The following is a 24,849-nucleotide window of genomic DNA, read 5'->3' as shown; positions in this document are numbered from 1 at the left end:
GTGTAGACCAGGGCTTAGGATATGTCTTTGCTGCAATTAGACACCTGTGGCTGGACTGTGCCAGATGACTCAGGCTCACAGGGCTCAGGCTACGGGGCTCTTTATAAAGGAGTGTAGATGTTCGCGCTGGGCTCTAGGACCCTGCAAGGCAGGAGGGTCCCAGAGCTCGGGCTGCAGCTCCAGCCCCAAACATCTACACTGCAATTAAATAGTCCCTTAGCCCTAGCCCCGCAAGCCTGAGTCAGTTGGCACAGGCCAGTCACAAGCGCCTAATTGCGGTGTAGACATACCCTAAGTGTTTATAATATACTCTAATACACTTCAATGTTTAATTCCAGCAGTCCTTTCTCTCTGGGCCTAAGCATAAAATTCCTAATTAACCTAGACAACATACTGTTGCAAACACACCTTAGAAGGTGTATTAAGTGAGCATTTCAGGAAACTGGGTGTATTAACAAAGCAGCACAAAGGAGGATAGGTCCATTTTAAAGGACATGCTGAGAGGAGACAGGAGAACTAGGAAAGAGCTGGGAGAGAATAATTTTTCATGATTCTCCCAGACCACAAGCCTGACTGTATATCTTTAAGGCACAGGCACTCATAGAGAGGAGATAGGGCAAAGGCAAATCACTCCAGCAGGAACTGACCCATAGCAGGTTGGTTTTCCACTGCCTTATATCTCCTAAACTGGTACAATTTTGTGTGTAGACTAGGCCTTAGGAGTATACACACAATTAAAGGTTACACCTATGCAAAGTTGGTGTAAAATATTTTCAAATGAGAATTCTCTAATGAGAATTCATGTAATCTGTGGTAGTATTTTACACCAATTTTCAATGACTCTGGGAACACTCACTACAAAGCAGTGGAGGATCAGTTACCCTGGTTTCTGAGGTTGTGTGCAATACACACAAAAGGAGGTACCGACAATCAGAATCCATTTTGGAAAGTGTAGGCCTGCATTAATAACTTAGACCTTAGCTGTGAATCCCTTACGTACCTGAGTTGTTCCATTAAAAGCTAATGGGACTACTAAAGGCTTGTCTGCACATGGAGTTGTGCCAGAATAGCAATTCAGGAATGCCTTAGTCCCAATTATTTTAGTCCACTACCAAAGTGGATTAAATTAAACCAGACACAGGCACTCTTAGACCTGGCCTACACTTAAAGTTTACATCAACATAGCTCTGTCGGACACGGGATTTAAGAAAACAACCAAACATATACATCATACACCCACATATCCCCAACCTGACATAGCTATGTCAACAAAACCCCCAGTGTAGACACAGCTATGCTTAGGGTATGTCTACACTATGAAATTAGGTCGATTTTATAAAGTCGATTTTTAGAAATCTATTTTATACAGTCGATTGCGTATGTCCACAATAAGCGCATTAAGTCAGCAGAGTGCGTCCTCACTACCGTGGCTAGCATCGACTTACGGAGCAGTGCACTGTGAGTAGCTAACCCACAGTTCTCACAGTCTCCGCCACCCATTGAAATACTAGGGTAAGCTCCCAATGCCTGATGGGGCAAAAACATTGTTGCGGATGGTTTTGGGTACATGTTGTCAGTACCCCCTCCCTCCATGAAGGCTACGGCAGACAATCGTTTTGCACCTTTTTTCCGCGCAGACGCCTTACCACATCAAGTGTGCAGCCCGCTCAGATAAGCTCACCAACACCGCCACTGTTGTGTCCTGGGTGCTGCTGGCAGCAGACGGTGCGGTATGTCTGCTAACCATCATCATCCACCACTTCTGCTGCAACTCTGCTCTCCTGCAGCTCGGGGGATCCGTTCTGGTACATGACGCTCGCATCTTCAGGAGCTTTGAACAGCTGCAGGAAGGGACTTACTTCCCAGACCAGAAAATAACTGTTGGGGATCTTGAAATGCCTATAGTTATCCTTGGGGACCCAGCCTATCCCTTAATGCCATGGCTCATGAAGCCGTACATAGGCACCCTGGACAGTAGTAAGGAGCTGTTCAACTATAGGCTGAGCAAGTGCAGAATGGTGGTAGAATGTGCATTTGGACGTTTAAAAGCACGCTGGCACAGTTTACTGACTCGGTTAGACCTAAGCAAAACCAATATTCCCATTGTTATTGCTGCTTGCAGACACCATACCACGGCAAGCATGGAGCCCGCTCAGCTCACCGTCACCACTGCTGTTGTGTCCTGGGTGCTGCTGTCACCAGACAGTGCAGTATGACTGCTAACCATCACCATCCACTGCTTCCGCTGCAACTCTGCTCTCCTGCTCTTGTAAATAAGCTGTCTCAATAGCAAATTTCTCCATGTTGTCGTCATCCACCGCTTCCGCTGCAACTCTGCTCTCCTGCAGACGCCATACCATGGCAAGCATGGAGCCCACTCAGCTCATCGCTGCTGTTGTGAGCATTGTAAACACCTTGCGCACTATCCTGGTGTATATGCGGAAACAGGCTAAGAGATGCCAGCACAAGGACAATTTTGATGAGGACATGGACACAGACATTCCTGAAAGCACGGGCTGTGGCAATTGGGACATCATGGTGGCAGTGGGGCTGGTTGATACAGTGGAACGCCGATTCTGGGCCCGGCAAACAAGCACAGACTGGTGGGACCGCATAGTATTGCGGATATGGGATGATTCACAGTGGCTGCAAAACTTTCGCATGTGTAAGGCCACTTTCCTGGAACTCTGTGAGTTGCTTTGCCCTGCCCTGAAGCACAGGAATACCAAGATGAGAGCTGCCCTGACAGTTGAGAAGCAAGTGGCGATAGCCCTGTGGAAGCTTGCTATGCCTGACTGCTACCGGTCAGTCGGGAATCAATTTGGAGTGGGCAACTCTACTGTGGGGGCTGCTGTGATCCAAGTAGCCAGTGCAATTATTGATGTTCTGTTATCAAGGGTAGTGACAAAAATTCCCCTATTTAAACCAGGTTACCATGAATGATATCACTCTCTTGAGGCTAACACAGAAAGAAAGATATAGACTGAATGCGACCAAAACCCAGGACCATTTACTGCCATGCTGTGTGCTGCAATGATTCCAGAATACTTTCGGAGTACCTCCAGGAGAACTTCATGGAGATGTCCCTGGAGGATTCCCGCTCCATCCCCAGACATATGAACAGACTTTTCCAGTAGCTGTACTGGATGCGAATGCATCCCAATTCTTCAGGGCAAATCAAACATTAAACACTCTTGCTTTGAAACCCTGTGCTGTAGTTACAAATGTGCACTCACCAGAGGTGCCTTCTCCGGCTTCAGGGTCGGGGATCCTGCCATCCGAGGATATTGGCTCCAGGGTGATGAAAAGGTCCTGGCTGTTGGGGAGAACAGATTCACCGCTTGCCTGCTGCGCATTCTCCTCCTCCTCCTCCTCTTCCTCATCCACAAAATCCTCCCCCCTTGCAGGTGTCCACGGACAGTGGTGAGGTAGCGGTAGGGTCCCCTCCTAGAATGGCATGCAGCTGATCATAGAAGCGGCATGTATGGGGCTCTGACCCGGAGTGACCGTTTGCCTCCTTTGTCTTTTGGTAGGCTTGCCTCAGGTCCTTAACTTTCATGCAGCACTGCTGTGTGTCTCTGTTGTAGCCTCTCTCCACCATGCCTCTGAGATTTTGGCAAATATATTTGCATTTCTTCTTTTTGATTGGAGTTCTGCCTGCACAGATCCTTCTCCCCATACAGCGATCAGATCCAGTGTCTCCCTTTCGGTCCATGCTGGAGCTCGTTTGCGATTCTGGGGGGACTGCCTGGTCACCTGTGCTGCTGAGTTCGCCACGCTGATCAAACAGGAAATGAAATTCAAAAGTTCCCGGGGCTTTTCCTGTGTACCTGGCTAGTGCATCGGAGTTCAAAGTGCTGTCCAGAGCAGTCACAATGGAGCACTGTGGGATAGCTCCCGGAGGCCAATACCATCAATTTGCATCTGCACTACCCCAAATTCGACCCACCAAGGTCGATTTTAGTGCTACTCCCCTCACCGGGGAGGAGTACAGAAGTCGATTTTAAAAACCCTTTAAGTCAACGGAACGGGGTTGGTTGTGTGGACACATTCATTTTAAAATCGACCTAACCCCGTAGTGTAGACCAGGCAGAAGAGAGTGTTTCTGTCAGTATTGCTAATGTAATGTAGGGATGTGGTGTTCCTACACTGGCAGAACTCCTGCTGGCATGCACAGCATCGAAATTAGGGATCTATGCCAGCATAGGCACTGTAATATAAACATAGCCTCTTTCTGGAACAAGAGTGTCCACACATGAAGTTAATCTGCTTTAAATTCACACCCTACTTTAATCCAGAACTTTAATGTATAGACAAACATGAAAGTATATAAGGGTTTATCTACACTTAAATTAAACTGGTGCAATTTTATGGTAGACCAAGCCTTAGGAGTACTCACATGATTGAAGGCTGCAAACTTAATCACTTAAGCAATTTTTCAAAGCCTAGCAGTTCACCTTTACATCAGATATTTGCACTCCAGCTGTTTTTCAGTTGAAATGAAAGTTTATATATAGTTTTAATGATATATCTTTTTGTGTTTATTTTTTGGGGACAGCATATGGATTGTGTACTCTGTGTTGCAAGCAATCAGATCCTCTTTTTGAACAGCACTGAGCTGAGCTGTAGCATTTAGTCACAGCTCTGTAGAAGCAGAGCTACATCACCCCAGTGGGAGCTCCTGGAAGTATTGCGGAGTACAACTGCTCTACCAAAAGCCGTGACACCCTGCCATCCAGGAGGGGCCAACTCCTCTGTCAGGGCCACAGGAAGCAAGAACAGGACCCTACTCCCCGGGCAGAAATTAGCACTGTCAACAGCACTAGCCTTGAAAAAACGTGTGCTCATGGAAACCAAGCTTTGCCATTAAACTTAGTCATAGGCCCATGCACCGGCCATGTGCTATGTCCTTTCACCTAAGCGGGAGAGAGCCCACTGAGAACAGGCTTGCACCTGAAAAGTCAACCTTAGTAGCCTGCAAATTAAAATTTCAAACAGTTTGTGGGTTATCTCGTGTGAATATCAAATCTGAATTTGGACATATGAAAAATCAATTACTTACATTCACAAAGCAACACAATTGGATGATGAAACGGTATATTCTCACTGACTTGAACAGAATCAGGCTTTGACCCTTAATCTCTATAACAATCAATGTAACCTTTGAAACCTGCAATCAGAACCAATGGTTAACAAATAAATTAATATAATCAGCTAAGATACAGAGAAGCAAAGAAACCAGTCTGATGCATCCACAGCAAATACAGTTCATATATCTTGGAAAAGGGTGGCTAATTCCTAAGACCCTGCATTAGAGCACAGAGCTCTTCAGTTAATTCATTGTTGTCCCATGTTTGAACCAGGCATACAGCTGCAGAGATATTTGTTGCTGACTTACTCTGAGTTAGAACAGGCCTGTCTAATTAGCTCCAGCATTAGTTGTTGGAATGTCTCTTTAGCCTTCCTAACACTAGAATGGTGCAAAACTTCTCCCTCCCTGCCCCTGCCGATCCCCAATGATTCAAAAATCTAGTGTAGACAGGGCTCTGGCATTTTTACCACTCTTTTCATGAAACGGTAATGAAAAACCTGAACCCATATACACTGGGGTTCTAATATTAATATAGCCAACACCATGGCTAGGAAGTGGGGACAAAATCTTACCGTATATATGCACCCTATGAGACAGAGAGCTGACAGTCTAATTAAAGAGGCCTACAGGGAAACCATAAGCAAAGACAGATTTGGAGAGAGAGAGATTAGGCTGAGGTTTGTGCACTGTGGTTGTTTAAGCTATACTACGGGAAAACCTCAGAAAAGGGATACTGTTATAGAGATGCTTGCCCTATAGCACCCCCTGTTGGCCAAGAATAGTACTGGAGGTACACTCTGCCTTAATTTCCCTTTACTCCAGTTTTCTGTCTCTCTCAGGGATTCATATGGCTCAGCTCTCCAGATAGGTCACTCTCATAGTTCAATCCCATTCCAGATTAAGGAAAATCCCGAGAGAATTCTCCAACAAACATAAGAATCTTCTAAATGGCCCGGGCTCTACTCCACCCCAGCCTCCAGGCTCAGAGCCCAGTGACTCTGGGAAAGAGCCCAAACTCCCAAGCAAGTTCCCTGCAGTTTTTCCAGACCCACCTTGGGCCTTCCACAGGAGAACAACTAGCTCCCTGTAGTTCCTTCTGCAAATCTGGTTTTTGCATCCCTTTACTAGGCCCACATGTTTATTAGGCCATTACCTCATGCCAATTAGTCCGGACCGCTTACGCTGGGAGGCACTTAAATATGGCACAGGCAGGACTGATTGAACAAGACTGACTAGCTCCAGGTTACAGGCCAGCCCACACCACTCTGTGACAGATATGTATATCTAGAGCCACAGATTTATTTATTTATTTTTATGATTTCCCATTTTATTTTGGGGGAATTTAATTTTATTTCAATTTCTCATACGAGGCCCTGGCAGGATGGTGTCCTGCCCCTGGGGGGCAGGAGACTCCTGGGGAGGGGGTTGCAGTGGTCATGCCTGTCCCATGGGACTGGGCCTGTCCTTGGACACCCCTCCATCATGCCGGAGGGGCAGATAGACCAAACCTGAGCAGCACTGTGACCCATGTCCCAGGTCGCAATGCCTGCACTGGGGAGCCTGGGCCTGCCCTGTGGGACAGGAACTTCAGGAGCCGTAGCTGTAGGGTAAGTTTTTCATTGTATCTTGCTTTATAAACATGGGGCTCTATCTACAATCCAGTGTATTTATCCCCTGTTCAGAACAAGATGGAACTCCATTTGTTTGCAGCTATTTGAAAAAGACTCCATAGTTTTATGCAACCTTATAACCCATGTCTGCGTGGTGCGGTGCTCTGTCCTCCTCTAGCGGCACCTAGATCAGCTTGAGGTTGATGAGTCTGCTACAGCCTTGGCTAAAATATATGCATCGTTTAGCTCAGGCAGTAGTGGTTCATGCATTAAGCTCCAAAGGTGCCAGGCTTGATCCCAACCAACAATGACCGGGTCTGTCCACGGCATTACACTTAATTTAAACCAAAAATATAAATGACCCTATCACTCAAAGGGCATACTAAGGTCAGCTAAGAAAACTTTTAACTACCAGCATGAAACTTCATTGAATATATCAATATACACTTTAAGTACCAATGAATTTTTTTATCAATGAGGAATTTAATTTTTCAGGAGCAAACTACAATTTCCTCAGATTAATTCCTGGCATAGCGTTCTTGAACTAGTTGGAGACACAGCAAGGATGAATTTGGTCCCTAATTTTCTTTATAGTCACACAAGGTCTGGTACAATTAGTTGAATGCCATTTGAAGTGTTGGAAAAGAGGATGATTTTGAGTAGGGTTAGTAATCATTTTAATTCCAGATTTAAACTGTGTTTGATCATTTCTGACACATGCTGAATGAAAGATGGACAAATTAAATAAAACTGAGCTAATTTTTTCCCCCAGAGCTGTGAGAAACTCAGCAGTTTTGGTTCGCAGGACTGGGGGATGGGAGGGTTGATGGAGTGTTATTAGGAGCAGTTTAACATACATCAAGTTTCACTTTCTGTTTCTGAACCAACTCAGTCAAAACTTTAAAAAGAAACAAGCAAGAAGCTAGTTAAACAGAATTTTAAAAAGTGAAATACCTGCAGGCTTTATGGAAACTTTTTTAAAACATCTAATAGAGGCTCAAATGAAACATATACCCCAAATAAAAAAAATGTAAGACCAAAAAATGACTCCATGGCTAAACAACAAAGTAAAAGTGGTGGTTAGAGACAAACAGACATCCTTTAAAAATTGGAAGACAGATCCTACTGAGGAAAATAGAAAAGAGTATAGACTCTGGCAGGCTAAAAAAGAATTTGAAGAGCACCTAATAAAGACTCAAAAACTAACAGCAAAAAAAATTTTTTAGGTATATTAGAAGCAGGAACCCTGAAAAACAATCAGTGGGGCCACTGGACAACTGAAGTGCTAAAGGAGCACTTAAGAATGGGCTGGAGGAGCAAAAAGAGATATATAAGTTACAGGTCGTGCAGCCCAATGAGGCATTTTTGAAACAAAATGAAAGTTGTGAGGAAATTAGAGAGGTACTTTGAATACCTGTGTAACAGAATGCTTGGTAGAGCATAGTAGAAGTCTGTTGAATGTCACAGAAATGTTAAAAAATAGGACCAATTGGCAGCTGATCCTGAGAGATGTCCTGACCAGGCTGGGCCACAGAGAGAGACCCAGATGACACCACACCTCCACCTCAACTCTTGCTAAATCCAAAACACCACCTGAAATGTGAGACACTCCCCTTCTCCCATGTGTCCTTACCCTTTCCATCACTTTCCTTTTGTCTTCTGCTGAATAAGAGACCGGGGAAAAACTGATTTCACAGCTGGGCAATTTAAACTGATGGCTTTTGGCTTGTGCAATGTACCAGCTACATCTGACAGGCTAATGGAGAGGATATACATGGCATGCCCCCTCAGCCTGTCTGTTATACCACAATGATATCCTGGTTCATGTTAAAATATTTGAGCAGGTACAAAAACATTTACAAATGGTCTGTGATGAGCTGAAGGCTGCCAGTTTGAAACTGAACCCAAAGAAATGTGAGTTGTTTCAAAAAGAGGTAATTTACCTTGGGCTGCACAGAGCTGGCCAACTACCTAACCACGCACAGCTGTGCAGAGTTTTATAGGGCTCTACTCCTATTACAGAAGGTTCATATGTGGATTTGCCAATACTGTGAAACCACTGCAGAGATGAAGAGAGAAAGGGAAACCATTTCTAGTGGTCAGCAGAATGTGATAAATGATCTGGAAAAAGGGTTAAACAGTGAGGTGGCAAAATTTGCAGATGATACAAAACAAGATAGTTAAGTCCCAGGCAGACTGCGAAGAGCTACAAAATGATCTGCGGGGGGAGGGATAGCTCAGTGGTTTGAGCATTGGCCTGCTAAACCCAGGGTTGTGAGTTCAATCCTTGAGGGGGCCATTTAGGGATCTGCTTTGGGCAGATTGGGGATTGGTCCTGCTTTGAGCAGGGGGTTGGACTAGATGACCTCCTGAGGTCCCTTCCAACCCAGATATTCTATGATTCTATGATCTCACAAAGCTGGGTGACTTGGCAACAAAATGGCATATTAAATTCAATGTTGATAAATGCAAAGTAATGCACGCTGGAAAACATAATCCCAACTATAAAATGATGGGGTCTAAATCACTCAAGAAAGATCTTGGAGTCAATGTGGATAGTTCTCTGAAAACATCCACTCAAGGTGCAGCGGCAGTCAAAAATCGAACAGAATGTTGGGAATCATTAAGAAAGGGACAAATAAGACAGAAAATATCATATTGCCTCTGTATAAATCCATGGTATGACCACATCTTGAATACTGTGTGCAGATGTGGTTGCCCCATCTCTGAAAAGATATATTGGAATTTGAAAACGTTCAGAAAAGGGCAACAAAAATGATTAGTGGTATGGAATGGCTGCCATATGAGGAGAGATTAATAAAACTGGGACTTTTCAGCTTGGAGAAGAGATGATTAAGGGTGGATATGACAGAGGTCTATAAAATCACAACTGGTGTAGAGAAAGAAAATAAGGAAGGGTTATTTACCTCTTCTCATAACACAAGAACTAGGGGCCACCAAATGAAATAAATAGATAACAGGTTTAAAACAAACAAAAGGAAGCATTTTTTCATACAACGCACAGTCAACTTGTGGAACTCCTTGCCAGAGGATGTTGTGAAGGCCAAGACTATAACATGTTGTATCATATTAAAGAAGTTCTGTATTAAAATCACAAATGAATTTGATTCCCCATAGTTTAAATTCCAGGGTATTACTAATTAAAAGGTCTCTTGGTTTTTGGTACTGTTTCTCTCCCTCTATGTGTGAAACTTGCAAGCTGCTAATTGTGTTAGTACATTCTAAGACAGAGTCTGTTCTCAAAGCAATTCTTTGTAACAACAACTACTCACACAGAGAGAGACTCAAAGCAATACTCTGTAACAACAGAAACAGCACCCAGAGACTCTCCGCCCTTTTGTTATATTCATCTTGCTTTGTTAACAATTGTGATTAAAATAGAGATAGAGGATGTATGTGGATGGATGCTTGGTGTGGATAATAACTGAATGATCAGGGAGGTGCCAGCCTAAGAATCCAGTGTCCATCAGCTGAAGAAGGCATCAAGTGGAAATAACCAGAGGACCCCTGGAGGGCAGACTGGAATCCACCCAACAGCCTCAAGAATGGGAGAACCAAAGAACAAGATAACATCTGGCAGCACGGAGCCGTCAGAAATGTGCCATCTGCTGATTGATTCAGCAACAGCATGATGAAGCAATTCCCACAGACTGGCATAGGAAGAAATTCCTATAAAAATGGACTCTAGAAAGTGAGAACTTTGGGGTCTGATTCTGCAAACCAACTTCCAGGAGCATCAGACGAGGTCCTGCTCCCTCCTCATGTCCAGGCCACCTGGCCAGTGGCTTGGCATGAGCAACTCTAAGGCTGGTCACTATGATAACAACCTTGCAGAACCTGTGTGTGTGTGTGTGTGTATGAATGTGTGAATAAATATGAAATTGAATGGAATCTTATAGCTATAACTAACTGCTTACTATGATTCTTTCTGTATTCACAATAAATGTGGCATTTTGCCTTTTCCCCTTTAATAAGATCCTGCTGGGTTTTTATTTTATTGGTATAACATTTTGGTGGAGAATTGCAAAAGGGGGAATACTGGTAAAAAACCTTTACAGTTATTGTAAATATTGGTGTACACACCGCCAGCTCTATTGAGCTAGGCATTTCTATTAGGTTAACCAGACCTGCTGGCCTCCAGGAAGGTAGCAGGGGAAAGTGTATAAATTAAGCTACGATTACAAAACTTAAGTCCTATTGTTCACTGAGGTATCAGGGGCAGCAAGAAGGTCCACGGGCCAGGCTAAGCTTCTCGTTGAAATAAGGAGTAGCAGGTTCAGGGAATCTAGGCTGTGTCACCCACTGAGTAAAACCAGGGGAGACAAAGAAGCCACTCGCTGAATAAAATCAGGAGTGACAGAGAAGTTAAAAATTTGTTAGAATCTTAAAGAAAAAACAGGGTAAAGCAGGTGCAGAGGGAGGAATGAAGCCAAAAGGAGCTCCAGCCTCACCTTTCATTTAAAAAAATGACACCTTTTTAAACACATCCTTCAAAAATTTGGGCATAGTCCTTGGACTAAACAAGCCCTAGCTCATGTCTGCACTATTTTGGACCTAGAGGATAGATTGGCTCAATATACCCTCATATACGAAACTTCTAGTGCTGCCAAAAGAGATGCAGTAGCAATTTGGTTGTTGTGGGAGGCATGTAAGGATTCTTACCTCAGCTTGTCTTCATGTAAAGAGGAAAAGGCACAAACGGAAAAGGGAACAGACAATTGGAAGGTGCTGGCTACCCAAAGTCAGCTGAAAATATTGAAAGAGGCACTCCAGGAATGCAAAAAGAGAAAGATTCCTGGCAGACCAAGCTAAAGCCTCTGAGAAAATGGAAAGAGAATCATATGCTCCAAGGTATGGTAAAGAAATTAACCTTGAAGCAGGGCAGAGCACCTGCAAATCATAGTCGTTGTGAGTCACTAATTAAGAGTTTGAGACAAAAATTGGGCTTTGCCTCTAAACAGGTAGCAGCCATTACAGCAGGTAAAGGGGGAGAAGGTCCTATTTAGGGTACCCCCAGGCATAATTACAAAAAGAAAAGAGAGTGAAAAGTTAACTCTGCAGAGGTTGGAGGGAATTAAGCAGCTAAACTTTGTGAAAATGTTAAAAAGAAAAGGTGTTAGAGGAAAATAATTCTTGGTTTCTTTGCAGCCATTCTGAAGGAAAAATGGGCCCTTTTCCAAAGGAATGTCTGTAAATTAGCCAGGCAAAAATAAACTATCTGATTAAAATCATTTGACTGGACAATTTAGTCAAATTTGCTAAAAGAACATAAGAGGGTTCTATTGGAACTTAACTGCCTCAAATGTATAAAGGGAATGTAAGATGTAAAAAACAGAGCAGTGTGGAAGGGATGTTAAGAAAAGGAAAATGTGTATGTATCTATCTATCTGTATGTGTGTAAATATGTAAAGTTCTAAGGACCAATTGGTTTTGTTTTAAATAATGCCACTAAAAATCCATTTGACTCTTTAATTCAAAGTTGCAAAACTGACAGACCTTTTTGCTAGACACAGGTAATTAGTGTTGTTTGGCTTTGGGATTTGGCATTTAACCCTTAAAAGGTAACTCAATGCTTTAAAAATTTAAAATGTTTTTAAGTTGTGGCTGCAGCAGGGCAGTCAAAATCAGGAGAATAGGAAAAAAAATCTGGATTCTGTTTGTTTGTTTGGTTTTTGTAACAAAATAGCAGATGAGAGCTGTAGTAAAAAAAAAAAGAAATTAAAAAAGACAGTGCCCCTCTGAAGCAACAGCAGGGGTGAGGTGCACAAAACAAAAAGAAGCAATGTTAGAAACACTGAGTCTTAAAATGGCTCTGAGTAATCAGACTGTCACTTTGATAAAGGTACATGAAAACTCTGTAAGCAAAAAAAAATAGTTACATCTTATGTAAAAATTGATAATGATAATGTTATAGAAGTTAAACTATGGAAGGAATGTGCATTTGCCCCAGAACATGTGCAGGGTATACTGTAGAAGGGGCAAAAGAAATGCAAACATACCATGCTACTTAATTAAAATGCTATTAGGGCTCCAAAGGGAGCCACAGTTGGTTGGGTTTTCTTTTTCAGATTGCTGTGTGTTTTGGAAGCAGAAGTTTAAAAAGTAATCAAAACTCTGGTGAAAGTTGATTGTTTCCCTTCTAAGATACAGTCTCTGAGCTGCTGATGGTTTTAAATCCAAAAGCAGGAAGCGACTGTGAAAACGCAAATGACCTAAATGACAAAGGACGGAAAGAACTAGCAGCACAAAGGAGCTGCAGATAAAGGACACACCTGGTTGGCAAACAAATTTGTCTAAATAAAAGGCATGGGATAACAAGATAATTTTAATAAATTTAATGATAAGTACCCCTGTAACAATGTATAGTGTGTATGATTTTTGGAAAAATCCTTTAAGGTCATATGGTAATGATGCTTCTCAGTTATTACCTGTAAATAAACTTAAAGCTTAACACAGCAGGAAAAACATTATAAACTTGGTCTGCTGTATAAGAAGGAAAACTGAGGTACCCCACCTCCTGGATTTAATGACTAAACAGTGGGATAATTTCCCATAACCCTTAAAAGATAGAAGCCATTGAAACCTGGCCTGCCTATAGAACAAAAACAGGAAAACATGGTGGTAATTCCTCTGTTTTGCCTGCAATCAGCCAGGGTATTTGTAAAAGAAATATTTAAAGCAATAATCTGCCACCCCAAAAAGGGGTAGAAATGTGTTCTTTTGTCTTTCAGAAAATCAGGAAAAGCTGATGCCAGCTGAAGAGTAACCCAATACTATGAATCTGTCACAACAGAAATTGTGTTTTGTGTTCTATGTTTTGTTTTGTCTTGTTGCTAGCACTGTTGTGTGTTTTAAAAAAAAAAAATAAAAAAGATACTGCAGACCTGCAGGTAATTAAAAATAAATTAAGCTCTCTGTCCCAGCTACAGGACAGCCTGATACAAAAACAAAATACATGTCAATGTAGACTTGGTCCAAATTGGTCTGGGTAACCTAAAAGCCCGATGGAATCTTTGGCAATGGCTTAATACTACCACATGGCTTACCAACAATCTGATGGGATGGTGGAAAGGTTTAATAGGACTTTAGGGATTCAGCTGAATCAGAACAGCACAAAATAAAACCATCCCCAATGAGGGACAGTATCACAGGGAGTATAGCTCAGTGGTAGAGCATTTGACTGCAGATCAAGAGGTCCCTGGTTCAAATTCAGGTGCTCCCTAAGGATTTGTTTTAGGGGGGTGGGGATAGCTCAGTGATTTGAGCATTGGCCTGCTAAACCCAAGATTGTGAGTTCAATCCTTGAGGGGGCCATTTAGGGATCTGGGGCAAAAATTGGGGATTGGTCCTGCTTTGAGCAGGGGGTTGGACTAGATGACCTCCTGAGGTCCCTTCCAACCCTGAGATTCTATGGTTCTTTGTTGATGGCAGAGGGGCTCCTGCCGACGAAGCGCCATGCACACTGGCACTTTGTCGTTCAAACTTTTGTTGTTCAGGGGAGAGGGGCCGTTGTCACGCTCCTGAGTGACAAAAGTTTTAATGATGAAAGTGCAGTGTAGACAAAGCCTTAGACTCTCTCAGGGTTTACTATTTGGACATCAGCCACTTCCCATGCTTGAAGAGTACCACCACTGCAACACATTTTAAAATGAAGCATACAATTTGCATAATTGTCTCTCTCATCTAATAGAGTTCTTTGACAGTGAAGGTGAAAAGGCAGAAAATCTGTGAAAAGGCAGATAGAATAAAATTATCATTTATTTGGATTTTCAAAAAAAAAAAAAAAAAACCTTTTGACAAAGTTCCTCACAAGAGTCTATTAAGGAAACTAAGAAGTCATGTCATAAGGAGTGGAGTAACTGTCATGGATTACAAAGCAGGTAAGAGGCAGAAAAATAAATAGATTATCTTCAACATAGATTTAACAGTATGTGCAACAATTTCTGTAATAGGCCTGCTCTTGTTTAATGTGTTTATAAATAAACCCAAGAAGGGGATAAAGAATGAAGTGTGAAAACCACAGGTGATATAAAATGACTTAGGATAGTCAAAGGACCTAACAAAGGTAAGTGAAGAGGCAGCATGATGGCAGATGAAATTCAGTGTTGACAACTGTAAGGTAAATCTAACTAGATAAAAAAGTGGAATTAAAATTGAGTGTATGTATATAAACAATTTAAGGTAAAAGGACAAAACAAGCTACAAACTCAGTTAAGATTAAATTTAAGAGAAATCAACACATGTTAAGGTGTACAAATACAGTTAAGCCATCCAACTAATCTTAACTGACATCATACAATAACTATATACTTATTAGTGCATGATCTTAGTGTTTGTGGTCCCAGATTAAATTTTTTTTCCCCCTCAGTGTCTACACCAGGGATTGGCAACATTTGGCTCGCAGCCTGCCAGGATAAGCCCCCTGGCAGGCCAGGCTGGTTAGTTTACCTGCCGCATCCGCAGGTTTGGCCGATCACGGCTCCCACTGGCTGCGATTCGCCGTCCCAGGCCAATGTGGGCTACGAGAAGCAGCGCGAGCTGAGGGATGTGCTGGCTGCCCTTCCTGCAGCCCCCATTGGCCTGGAGCGGCAAACCACAGCCAGTGGGATCCGTGATCAGCCAAACCTGTGGACACGGCAGGTAAACAAACTGGCCCGGCCCGCCAGGGGGCTTATCCTGGCAGGCCGTGTGCCAAACGTTGCCAATCCCCGGTGTACGTTATGCTAACAATGTGAGGAGGGGGTGGGAATAAAAGCACTAGTGTGTCTTAAAATCAGTTTAATCTAATCTAGGGCCACGAATACTAAAGATGCCTTAAGCATAATCTTGGGGAGTGAAATCCTGCCCCTACTGTAGTCAGTAAGAGTTTTGCCATTTACTTCAATGAGGCCAGGGTTCCACCTGTGGCTGTTGCACAGCATTGTTACAGGGCAAAGCTAAGGCTGTTTGGGTGCCTTACCTGTGCATTTCCATATTTTAACATGTTTGGGTCTCTTTAAATTTAAGCTTAACTGAGTTTGTAACTCCTATTTTGGAGATAATTGCAACATCCTTGCAATACTCTTACCCTTAAATTCCTGATACATATTCTCAACCTTAGCTCCATGTTAACAAGGAAGGGTGGGAGGAGCGATTTGTTTGGTTGGGAGTTTTTTTTGTCTTCAAATATTTTTGCGGTCATAAATACTGTACCGGTTTTATCCTTTTATACAAGGATCATCCTAATTCATTATTTTTGTTTTCATATTGACATTAGTAGTTCAGAAAAAAATTAAATCAAAGGTTATAATATAGTTTAGTCTGGCCTCATTCACCACTGTAAGAAGAAAAGCAGAGTTTTTGTTTAAAACAAAATACATTCCTCTAAACACTCTTCTGCAGAATGCAGTTGTTTACACGCAAACAATAGCCAGTTCCATCTAAGGACTGGGAAAGTTTTTGTTGGAACAGCAAGCTCAGTTTACTTTTTAATTGTGGACGAATGGATCAGATGCTATATGCTTACATCTGAAATTAATATCTATGTATTTTCCTCTATGCCACAGATTCCTCAGCTACTAATGGAGCCAAGAAGGCTTAGACGTTGTCTTTGCCTTTTCAGAATTGTCTGACCAGAACCCCCAGTACTTGAGAGCCATTAAATGAGGACAGATTTTGTTAAGCTACAAGTATTCGGAGTAGTATATCCCAGTCCTAAAAGAATCCATTATAAAAACTAGTGACAAATGCACTTTACAACTTTTCACAGAATGAATTAGCATATCTATTGCCTAAAGTCGATAGAATAACAATGACTTAATGATTTTGCTACATCTTCCTCATAATTTTCTATAGATTCATACCATTTACCATAACTTTCCCCTCTTCTGTCTTATTTTATAACCCACATAATGTCATCCAAAAAAAAGTCAGCATAAGGTAGAGACAAAATAGTAATAGTCTTTTGTGTCCTTGGAGTACTCTAGACACATTTTATAATGTTTGTTCTTTGCCTTTTACAGTTGCTGCCTATATTAAGCTGTAATACTGGATACTCTTAATATTTTACTTTAGAATGAGGGGTTTCTCACCTTCCATTGTTATTTCTCATTATAGGAGCCCAGGGTTTTTTTAAGGTCCCCTGAACAGCAGTCCTGTAGAAAATGTTCTTTAGGAAAAGCATCCAGGTTTCATGGCAGATAACTGGTATTTCTAAACAATTAATTCAAACTCCACAGGAGCCTGAAAACGAGCATCTAAAATAAAAGTGGTACATGAGGCTCTTGAGGTAACATTTCCTTTGTAATGCCATTGCCTGGTTCCCCCCATGAGCAAGAATAAAAAGAATTCAGTGTCACATTTTGAAATATTTTATTATATTGCATTAGCAACATTCCTTTTCATTTTGATTTTTCATTTAAATTGTTAATATTGATTTTTCTAATACAGTGCAAAAGTCATTTGTGGTTGGCTTTTTTTCATAATTGCAGTGACTTTTGTATTACACTGGAGAAGATGAATATTGACGTGATTGTGTCAAGAATTTATAATGTAATAAAACATTGATGCCACGTAGTACAGAAGTATCATTGCTCACAATTCTGGTTTCGCTTAAGGGATGTCCATAAGAGTGGTTGGATTATTTTTCTTACCTGTACATGGTATTTGTCTAGTGCAACAAGAGGTCACAAGTTGATGAGTTCCTGTTACTTCACACTTGAGCAGACATATTAACAGTTTGCTGTTGAACTCTGAAGCTCTGTAACATAATTTATGACTAATATGCTGCATCATACATAGGGCCTTTGGCATGAGCAACCATGAAGTTGCATTATTTGGGGATGTCCTCTACATCTGAGAGATCCAACAATGACTGCCTTATTAGCTTAATTAGCATGCTCACACACTCATAGAGACAAATGGAAGTAAAAGTTAAGAGAAGAATACTACTGGTCAGGTATAGTGTTAGTAAGTAATGAGTTGTGTAGCAAGATTGAATTCAGAACTAGATAAACATAAACTAAAACACACAGGACCATGGTCCAAGAAATGATACACTACATCATTCAACCAGTAGCAACAAGAATGAAAAGCAAACAATTTAAATACCAGAACTTTAGGATAGGTCACTGTGGGCTGATCTTGTATAATTTTATTGATCAAGGTCAATTCACAATATAATGGAATATTCATAGCCAGAGATTGAAAAAATCCACTTGCCAGTGGCACATAGGAAAAATTCCACTGTGAGGGGGGACATAAGCCCTCAATATCTACCAAATTTCAGGTTACATTTTTTTTAAACTAAGATTTTAGCCCTCATGGTTTAGCCCTTTTGGCCCTTCAAAGTGTGACCCATCTTAATGAAGACAGATAACTATAGTGATACATGCTATCATGTGCCAGCAATACCCCTCTGCCATGTCCATTGGCCAAACCAGACAGTCTCTACGCAAAAGAATAAATGGACACAAATCAGACATCCAAAATTATAACATTCAAAAACCAGTAGGAGAACACTTCAGTCTCCCTGGACACTCAATAACAGACTTTACAGTGGCAATTCTTCAACAAAAAAACTTCAAAAACAGACTCCAATGAGAAACTGCAGAACTGGAATTAATTTGCAAACTGGACACCATCAAATTAGGCCTGAATAAAGACTGGGAGTGGATGGGTCACTACAAAAACTAATTTCCGCCTGCTGATACTCACACCTCCTTGTTAACTGTTTGAAATGGGCCACCTTGATTACATTGGCCTCATTAGCACTACAGAAGTGATTTTTCCTCCCTTGGTATTCACCCTTTCTTGTCAATTGTTGAGAATAGGCCACTTCCACCTTAATTCCACCTGGCTCGTTAGCACTGATCCTCCACTTGGGAAGGCAACTCCCATCTTTTCATGTGCTGTGTATTTATACCTTCCTCTGTACTTTCCACTCCCTGCATCTAATGAAGTGGGTTTTAGCCCACAAAAGCTTATGCCCAAATAAATTTGTTAGTCTCGAGGGTGCCACGAGGACTCCTCATTGTTTTTGCTGATTCAGAGTAAAACGGCTACCACTCTGACACCTACACTCCCTCTGTTGCTCATGGCTTTCCAAAGCAGCAGCAGAATAAAACTAACAGCACTCTTGTCAGTTTCATGGCTCCTTCTTAGAATTCTGTGGAGGGTGGTGAAGTGACAAGAATCATATCAATTTTACTCTTCTGCTGTTTGAGAAAACTATGACTAGAAACAGATGCAGGTCCTGAAGGTATTTAGGAAAGAAGAGAATCCCAAAAATGAAGTCACAGGGATGGCTAGAATAGTTAAGTGCTAATAATAATCAGGAAGTTCTGGGAAGTAGATGAGATGGAAACCAACAGAGGTAGTGAAAGAGAGGCAGTATGAGAGAGCATGCTAGAGAGAAAGAAAAAGCACTGATTTCCCCCACCACCACCCCAAGAGCTAGAGGGAGGGGGAGCTTCAAATGTTACCATACTGTATTAGCAAGAAGCTAATTTGAAAGATTAAGTCCCCAGGCAGGACCCAGGGATGACACCCTGCTAGGAACCCTACTTACCCCAATGCTCTCCCTTGTCCAAACTCGTAGAGATGAGGCGGAGGGGACTGAGTGTCTCAACATTTTGCACATGAATTTGCTGGTTGTCATCCTTGCTTTTTCTTTACCAGCTTCTGAATAGCAGGAGTCTGGTAATTTTTTTCAAGCCTAGTTTTAAATACAAGATATCTTTATTCTGTTTTTTCAGTGCCTGGGGAAGAAAAGGCAGAAGTCATTAGCTTACACACACCCTATTCAATGGAAGGATTTAAAAAACAAAACAAAATAAAAACTCAGTCATTAAACTGTTTATTCAAATGTGGAATTTCTCCCTTCCCACACCAAAAGCAATTACACTTGTTTGAGAAACAGAATAAGCAACACTGAACCCTAGACCAGTGACAGATTTAAGGTCTTTCAGGATTCACAGCCACTGGAAAATGGAGACTCTGTGCTGTCCAGTCACCTACTTCTAGTCTTACAATGCCCCCAACTTATTTAAAAGCTGTTATGCCATTATGAGAGGTTTCTATTATAAATTTATATTTTCTCTGCCTCTGAACCTTGTATTGTTGGACTCAGGGTAATTAAGATATGTCTATTCTACAACTGCTATAGTGACATAAAATGTAGAACATAAGAACAGCCATACTGGGTCAGACCAATGGTCCACCTAGCCCAGTACCCTGTCTGGCCAATGCCAGGTGCTTCAAAGGGAATGAACAGAACAGGTAATCATCAAGTGATCTATCCCCTGATGCCCATTCCTACCTTCTGGCAAGCAGGCTAAGGACACTTCAGAGCATGGTTTTGCATCCCTGCCACAGCTACAGCACTGCAACACTGTAGTGTAGACACTTCCTGCATCAGTGGAAGGGGGTTTTCCATCAATGTAGTTAATCCACTTCTCCAAGAGGCAGTAGCTACATTGACAGAAGAATTCTTCCATCAACCAAGCTGCATCTACACCAGGGGATAAGTTGACCTAACTACAGCACTCAGAGGGCGACATTTTTTCTCGACTTTGAGGAACATCACTGGGTCAATCTAATTTTTAAGTGTAGACCAGGCCTAAGAAACCCTGTCTTTGTCTGACAAGTTGCTTGTGTCCTTCTGCTTTCAGGGCCCTGAGGATGTTCCAGTTGGAAGTAGAAACTGACAGAGTCTGATATTTTCTTTGATCCAATCTTGATTTACATGAAATGTACAAAGTCCTGCATCTCTGAACACAAGAGGAATCAAGAAGAAAAAGGGCAGTTTATGAGCTTGCAACCCCAAGCCTCTTTAGCCAACACCAGACCCAAAAGCTTGCGCTCTCTCTCTCTCTCTCTCGCTTTTTCCAGGATCACATTGTGCTCACTGGTTACTGCTTGGCTTTTTTTTTTTTTTTTGTGCGCTTCTGCCTCTCTCTATTCTCAGTTTCCTTGTGTCCTGCAACTCCTCCCACACACAAAACACAAGCAATACTCAGTGAATCCCTGCCACCCACTGAGCCCAAACTCCTGGATGAGTTCACAGCCTCCTTTTGTCCTAGATGGAGGGGACCTTCTATCTAATTAACTCATCCTGATAGTTATATTAATAGAAGGGTGTGTTCACACCTAGTCCCAAAGAAGTTTGTGATTCATACAGTCATCAGTAGCTCTCAGCATAATTTGGGGGAGAGGGGAGTACTTTCCAGACATTTCAGAAAGATTTTTTTTCTGCCAAATATGTGGCATTGGCATATACAGGTTGTATACTCGTGAGTAATGCAGCCAGCCCAAACTCATGCTGGCAGGACATTTATGCAATCCACACTCTTGGAATATTAACCTGATCCTCAACACATAGCATACATTGTAGTATGTTAACATTTTATTGCAGCTCTCCCATAACAAAAAGTCTTTTTAAAAAATGGTTATGCAACAGAACATCATCTTGTCTTTTTCATATATTCATACTCTAATAGACCTTGATGACCATACCTAGAGCCATTTGAAGCAACAAAAAGCAAAACAACTTTTTAATAATTAATTATCAGCCCTTTTGTCCCTGAATAAAATATCCAATCTGGAAATGGTTTATCAATATCATATCAATGATTTATGTCAACAAATATCCTTTTTTCTATCATAAATTATTATTGGGTCCAATTAATCATGAAACATCGTTTTTATTTTTCTGGGAAAGTAAAAGGACAAACTGTTATTCCTTTCTTAGCAATCATCCTGATATTTACTGGTAACAGTAATGCATCCTGGAAGATTATGCAAATACTGAAAGAGCTGCTTTCATGAATACCCACCAAAAGCATTTGTATTGGAGGGTCATAGGTTTGCTTAATGGAAAGCCAAGACACAAAGCCAGCATTCTTGCAATCTTATTCTTCTCTTGAAAAATTTGCATTTGTTTCATGATAAATATTTTGCAAGTCAGGCAGGGAAGATAAAATAAGTGATTTAGTATCTTAAGTTCAGTTGTAACTGAAAAGAACATTCTCTATGCAGATCTCATTAAGTTCACCTAACGAACAGTGGTTGATTTTGTTAATAACTCTTGAAAGTATCTTTTATCATTTTTTAAAAGGTCAGGCACAAATAAAAATGTGTATTCTGCTTCTCATCAGTGCTGCTGTGTATCATGAATAAATCCTTAACACATGGCTTTTTTTCTCCTTAAAAGTGAAATATATTTTAGGGCTTTTTAATAAGAAAAAAACTAACAATGTCTGTAGAGTTTTCATGGAGTTTACCTGAAATAACTTGTCTTTTCTATATAAATTAAGTTTAGTCAATGCTAAGAATTATAGGGTTCTAGCTGCTTTATAGTAACACAAAGTCATTCTAAACCTGGGTCAGTCAGCCAGTTAACCTGTCTTTCTTAGACCCCCTTAACAAAACCCTCTCACCAAATCCTCAAAGATATTGAAGTGCCTAACTCCCATTGAAACCAACAGGAGTTCAGCACCTAAATAAATACCTTTTGAGGACCTGTACTGTAGTAGCTGAGCTCCTCCCAGGTTAGGTTATCAAAGTGAGGCCCCTCATGAAGTCTTGGACTCTTCTTTTTTTCTCTGGCTATAGGTAGCTCTGCATGGAGTAGAAGATGAGTTATTAACGACATGCTGGATATGGTGGGAAGCTTTCTCTAAGAGGAGGGTCTTGCAGTGCGCCATAACGTGGTCAGCTCTTGATTAGCCTAACCTCTTCTGGAAATTTCTTCCCTGGCAAGATCCCCTCATCTGCCATTGCTTTATTTCAAAATCTCACATGCTTTGTTCTGGGTAGAACTGATTAAAATATGGAATTTCCATCCCACAGGAAATTCCAATATTTTGACACTTTTTTTCATCTGGATTGGGATGAAAAATAGAATTAAACACTTTTCATGTAACATAGGAGCCCAAAGGGTCAGTAGAGGGAGAGACCATCATACATTATGGGGGAGCATGGGAGGAACTCAGAACTACAACTGGTGAGGCAATGGGCAGCTCAGTAGGACACAGAAATTAATGTCAACCCAATGTGAAACAAAGCCTTTTGTTTTGGTTTTCCTGATGGAAAATTCCATTAAAATCAATCTTTTCCGTAGAAAATTCTGTTTTTTACAAAACTCCATTTTCCAACAATAAAATGCTTTATTTGAAATTTCTCCAGTAGCCCTAGTTCTGGGCTTTGTGCACTGCATTACCCCAGAGTGTGACTTTCTTAGCAGTTAATAGAAATGCAGGGGGAGATTCCCAAATAAAATCCAAACCCTTTGCACCATTCAGATGGCATGGAGAAGCAATATTCTGGTTGCAAAGAGCCATCAGGGAATTCCCTCTGTCATGACCTGTTGCAAAGGGCATAACCACTTTCTGACAGCCTGCCTTTCCCTCCAGTCATTCTGTACCAAGCAGCACTTTGCCTCAGCAAAGAAAGTTGCTTGCAGTCCCTAATGTAGGTGGGACCTGATCTGTTAATGGCTTTTAAGATCATGACTAAGGCACTGACCTATTAGCAGAAGCAGACTGGGAGCCAATGGAGGGTCTGGAGCACTGGAACAAAAGGCTCACAGCAGCCAAATTCAGGGAGGATATGGGGAACCACTTTCCACACAAGCTGGAACCTTGCCATTGTTTTCACATTCAGTTTCAGACATAGTGATTACAGTTGGTGGAGATGGCAAACAATAGGTGGAGGTGACAAATGCATACACCTCTGTAGCCAGGTTCTCCTGGGGAAGGAAGTGATGAAGATCCCCAGCAAGTTGGAGGAGGAAGAAGGTGTTTTTCCACCACTGGCCCTACCTCATCTTGTAGGCTTAGTCATGAGTCCAACAGGATCCTGAGGCTTTACACCACTTTGACAAAATAGGGAAAGGAGAGAAAAGAATCTACAAAGCAGCTGGAGCCTGTCAGAGAATCTGCTCAATGGTGTTTTCTGAGGTTTTCTACACAATAAAACATATCAATAAGTTTAGATAATATAAGGCCTTCTCTACACTCAAAAATAGTACTGCTTCAGCTATACTGGTATAGTTAGGCAGCACAAAACCTCTAGTGTGGGCAAATTATACCACTATAAAAGTTTATATATGTATTATAAAATTTTACCACTGATATAGCTTATCCCTGTACAGGAACGGGAATAAGATGTACTGGTATAACTACATCCACACCTGGGAGTTGTGCTGTTATAACTATATCAGTTTAAAAAAATCACATCCCTAATTAAGGTCATTATACCAGCATAAACCACACCTAAGAAATGTCCATGAATCTTCACTCAAATTCAAACCAAACTTTTTAGAGGTTTAAAAAAGTCCTTTTAACTTTTTTTTCTTTCTTTTTCATTTCTGACTCACAGCTCTGCACTTCCAGGCCACGCACAAGACTAGGAAGAAAAAGTATGGATTCATGACCTGCAAGGAGAACTCAATGGCCTGAAGTGCAGTTTTACTTTTCCACTTTCAGTAGATCTGGTAAAAAAAAAACTGACTTTTTCAGTTCCAGAAAATTGCCAGAAATTTTTCACAAAGAGTTTAATTGACATTTTCATTTTTTTTTTTCAAAACATTTTGATCACCTAGTAATCAGAGTGTGACACAACATGCAAGTAGTGGGGAGTTGTCATAAACATAAAGGGAAGGCTAACAACCTTTAAATCCCTCCTGGCCAGAGGAAAAAACCCTTTCACCTGTAAAGGGTTAAGAAGCTAAAGATAACCTCACTAGCACCTGACCAAAATGACCAATGAGGAGACAACATACTTTCAAAGCTGCAGTGGGGGGAGAAACAAAGGTTCTCTAGGTCTGTGTGTTGCTTTTGCTGGGACCAGAGCAGGAATGCAGGTCAGAACTCCTGTAAAGGGCAAATAAGAAATCTAGTTAGATATGTGTTAGATTCTGTTTTGTTTAAATGGCTGATAAAATAAGTTGTGCTGAATGGAATGTATATTCCTGGTCTTGTGGTTTTTTGTAACTTAAGGTTTTGCCCAGAGGGATTCTCTATGTTTTGAATCTGATTACCCTGTAAGGTATTTACCATCCTGATTTTACAGAGATGATTCTTTTACTTTTTCTTCCATTAAAATTCTTCTTTTAAGAACCTGATTGCTTTTTCATTGTTCTTAAGA

At 41.3% G+C, this 24,849-nt stretch overlaps 1 non-coding gene across 1 annotated transcript; it reads left to right on the top strand.

Moving 5' to 3' along the window:
• The first annotated feature begins 13,873 nt into the window (after positions 1–13,873).
• Positions 13,874–13,945, top strand: TRNAC-GCA (transfer RNA cysteine (anticodon GCA)). The gene has a single exon. It is a non-coding gene; the product is annotated as a tRNA-Cys (tRNA).
• Positions 13,946–24,849: the final 10,904 nt, after the last annotated feature.

The sequence above is a fragment of the Caretta caretta genome, chromosome 1 (genome assembly GCF_965140235.1).
Source record: "Caretta caretta isolate rCarCar2 chromosome 1, rCarCar1.hap1, whole genome shotgun sequence".
NCBI classification, from domain to species: Eukaryota; Metazoa; Chordata; order Testudines; family Cheloniidae; genus Caretta; species Caretta caretta.
Note: the sequence above shows the minus strand (reverse complement) of the source record. Positions and strands in the feature narration are given on the sequence as shown.